This window comes from Chinchilla lanigera, unplaced genomic scaffold, assembly GCF_000276665.1.
Source record: "Chinchilla lanigera isolate Chin_1 unplaced genomic scaffold, ChiLan1.0 scaffold00078, whole genome shotgun sequence".
Lineage (NCBI taxonomy): Eukaryota > Metazoa > Chordata > Mammalia > Rodentia > Chinchillidae > Chinchilla > Chinchilla lanigera.
In genome coordinates, this window is record NW_004955479.1 from 5,664,019 (window position 1) to 5,668,327 (window position 4,309).

At 41.6% G+C, this 4,309-nt stretch overlaps 1 pseudogene; it reads right to left on the reverse strand.

Moving 5' to 3' along the window:
• Nucleotides 1-365: 365 nt before the first annotated feature.
• On the reverse strand, nt 366-2,246 carry LOC102022286 (annotated as a pseudogene).
• Nucleotides 2,247-4,309: the final 2,063 nt, after the last annotated feature.

Sequence of the window (4,309 nt, forward strand, 5' to 3'; positions counted from 1 at the left end):
AAACTTTTTTTGAGAAATCTCTATTCCAGGGCCCACAGCACACAAGAAGATAGTTAAAACAAATAAGTGAGATGAGCCTGGTCACAAATTTCCAAAAAACTGGAGAAGGGGTAGAAATGGAATGAAAACAGTGGTGGGAAGAGAATGGATGTCAGCAGCACTGTTTCAGTAGCCAATTTTCTGGATGAAGTACCCTCTCTCAGGTGCAGGAAATTCCAAACAAGGCTAAGCTCTAGCATATTCCTTGAACTGAAATTAGAAAATACCCTGACAGCGGAAGTAGCTCTTTCACCTAAGTTTTAATATGGGTGTCTTGTTCCATGAATTGCTGCTGTGAACAGAAGCTGTTTCGGCATCAACAGCTGTCACAGCAGCCCCTCCATCTCTTTCATGAAAGCTTCATAAACATCATCCTCAGTTTGTACTGAGACAGGAACAGAAGGACCAGATTTGGGGTCTGCTTTGGCAAGAGGCACAGCAGAATCATCCTGTGGCTTTCTTTGGGGGAACAGCAGTGGCCCCTTTATTCTCCCTATGTACCCTCTGCACAGTGGGCACAAATCGAGTAATCTCTGCCTTGGGATTAATGATCTGTGGCTTGGCACTGATGGTTGCTGTGGCTTTCTTCTCAATAGTGGCTGCAATGTGTCATCCACGTTGGGTCACTGAATCAAGTTGGGTGGGGCACTTACCACCCGTGGGTTTGGCAAGGGAGCTGATGGGAAAAGCCCAGGTGGGACAGGTCCAAGTGGAGGTGCCAGAGGTGGGTGCATCATACGAGGATGGGATGGAGGGATGCCTGGATGTGCTGGGAGAGGTAGCCTGAGTGGGGGTCCATGAGGAGGGAGGCCAGGAGGCAGCCCTGGAGGAGGACCTGGGGGACGACTAGAGGGTCTGCTTGGTGGTGGTCCTGGAAGAAAATGCGTGGCAAAGGCCCACAGAGTTCTGGCATTCCAGATGATCTCAGGAATGGAGGAGCTCCTGGAGATCCAGGAGGAAGGCCTGTGGGTGGTCCAAGAGGCCGTATAGGTGGGGTGGGCATTGGTCCAAGAGGAGGTGGTCCTGGCATAAGACATGCCTGAATCTGAGAGGGGGAACAGACTTTGGGACCCCTGCTACTGTGCAGAAGCAGCAGACGTGCCACCAGAGTGAGAATCCTCCTTATGCTGTTTTTGTGATTGGTTTTCTGCTTCAGAATCATCAGAATCATCATCACCGTCATCCTCTGAAAATTCCTCTATTTCCCCTACCTCCTCAGGGATTTCCTGATCCACCATTCACAGCATTATGGCTTGAAGAGGAGTCAGCTCCTTCATGTTCTTCATTTTCTTTCTTGATTTTCCAGGCGTATCTGCAAACTGCACACTTAGACCTGCCTTCTTTTCTTCAGTGTTGTCTCGCTCATTATCATCATGGTGCATAAACTTGTCCCCCTCATTTTCTCCATCTGATCTGTCTGTGTCACTGTCATCAGTACTGTCATCGTGCTTGTCTTGATCCATGTCCTCAGGGTGGCCATCATCTTCACTGGTGCTGGAAACATCATTGTCATGCCCACATTGTGCAAGATCAAGACTATAAAACACGTCTTCATCTCACCTACAAGGAGGAAGATCAAGAGCAAAGCCCACTTTATGGCCATACATCTGCAAGACTTGAGGAGGAGGTGGACCAGGTGGAAGACCCAGAGGCAAATGTGGAACACCATGTCCAAGAAGAGGAAGAATAGAAACTGCTCGAGTTGGAGGTCCATAGGCTGAGGTTTTCTTAAGGATGGAGGGTGACAGTTCTGGAAAGTGGAATGTACTGGATTAAGATGTTGGAAGTAGTGTGAAGCATATCTGGCAAAGGAATACTCTACTTCTACATACTAAGCATTCTTCACAACATCAAAATATTGACTAAGTTGAGCCCTTTTCTGTTCATATTCTACTTCTAGCTTTCACAATTCTTTGTAAATATCTAGATTCTTTTTTCATAAAGTCATAGGATATGTTCAAAAGTTTCACAAAGCTTTTTACATTGATCTTTCAGTACTTTCTCATTTAACTGTGCTTGTTATACTGGGTTAAACTCCTTATCATCTAATTTCTCCATGTCCCAGATAGTGCGTTTGGGATCTTTCATCTTCAGAACTGCAGCTCAAACCATCATGTGCTGTTTTTGTTCTTCAATTCTCTCTTCCAGGCTTCCTTTCGAGCTTGGTCGGTAGGGTTCATAAATTTTCCACTGTTGGTGGATGATGATCACCACCCTATATTGACAATCTATAGTGGCGCACTTATTTCTTAAAAAAAAAAAACAAAAAAAAAACAACCTCTTCTGGGCTCCCAGAACTGCTGAGGGTGGGGATGGGATGATTCCTGGCCTCCTTTACTCCACAGGGGCCTTCACCTCTGCTTCTCAGTCAAGCACCCAGTCTCTGCCATCTTGAAACCTTCCCTCTGGTCAATTTCTTGCCTTGCTTAGTAGCTTCTTTCTATTGGTGTTCTTGGGATGGTGGTCTTCATTATCTCTTTCTAAAATGTCCTTCAGAACATTTTGTAGAATTGGTGTTTGATGGTCATGAATTTCTTCATTTGATTTTTTGAAATAGAAGTATCTTATTTCTCCATTAATTTTTAAATATAGTTTTGCAGGGTATATCAGTTTGGGTTGGAGGTTGTTTTCTTTCAGGACTTGAAATACTTCACTTCAAGCTCTCCTTGACTTATGGATTTGTGCCGAGAAATCTACTATGATTCTGATGGACTTTCCTTCATAGGTGATTTGGGTATTTTTCTCTAATAGCTTTTAATATTATGCTTTTGTGCTGAATTTCTGGAATTATTATGCCTTGGTGTAGATTTATTTTGATCATGACTAACTGGGGTTCTATATGTCTCACTTATTGTATGTTACATTCTTTTTCAGATTGCTAACCTCAGTACTGTCTTTTAGGTCTGATATTCTGCTTTCACCTTGGTTCAATCAGCCCCATACACTTTCAATGAAATGCTTTATCTTTTGGACATCTGTCTGAATCTGTTTCATGAATTCCTTTTCTTTCCAATGTTGGACATTTATGTTTTCCATCATTTCCCCAAACCCCTCATTTTTTTATGTGTGTCTACTCTAGATTCACTGGGGAGGTCCTGTATTTTGATGGTTATCTCTTTTTTACCTGAAAGACTATTTTTAATCTTATTTTTATATTCTCATTCATTTTTTAAAACTTCTGCTATTATTTTAGAAATTTCAGGTGAGTAGCTTCTGATTTCCTCATCTCATCATCCCTCAAACTTGATCTTGATACACTGGAGGTCTGAGGATGCATTTTGGTTCTGTGCTTTGTCATTTTCTAATTGCTAAACTTTTAATTTGTTGTCTTTTGGATGCTTTTAAGTTGCTTATCGTAGATAGATTTATCATTATTTTTGAGGTTACCTAGGAAATATCTATTCCTCAAAGTTATGTTCTAGGTGCAGCTGGCTTTTGGTATTTGTGTCTGTTCCATGATCTTACTTTCTTAATTTATTAGGGAATGAGTAGTTGCTATGTATTTGGCTCTGTATTCAGTCCTCTGATACTGAGCTATGGTGATGATTATATCCCAGGCTATCACAGTGTTGTCACATAAGGGACAACAATTGATTACAATTTGTAGGATACCCTGGCTAAATTGGTACAATCAGCAAATAATATTAGCACAGCCTAAAAACTAACAAACTGTGGTAGCTATTAATTTGGTACCTCTAACCATAGGAGCAAGAGCTACAATTATATAACAACATTCAACACAAACCAGGAACTTATATGCAATGAGTTTTCCCTTAGTTGAGTGATTTTATCTGAGGGCAGGGAATTAAGAAGGATAAGCAACAAAGTGAGAGATAAATGAAGACAGGCAAGGCTGGAAGACTAAGGATGATCATCCAAGCTTGGGAAACTGGACAAGAGGACAGGAAAGAAAGAATGAAGGAGAAAGCAGAAGAATATTGAAGCAAATCAGAAAGACTAAGTAAAGTGTTCACTCATTTGAAAATATCAAAAAATCAAGAAAGAAAGTTGAGGAAAGAGACAGCACAGGTGAGTAAAACAAACAACAAAAGTATAAACCTAAATAAACAGATAGGTAAACAAGACAAAACAAAACAAAAAACTTATCAGAAAAAGGAAAATGAAACAAAGAGAAAGAAAAAACATAGTAACAAAGTTCCTCTGCTTCTGTCTTCCCCTCCTGTCACCACCACAGAGACAGCCCAAGGCTTCTCTGTCCCACTTCAATTTTCTCTCCAGCCGGGGGCATGCCAACCCCCTACTGCTCCAC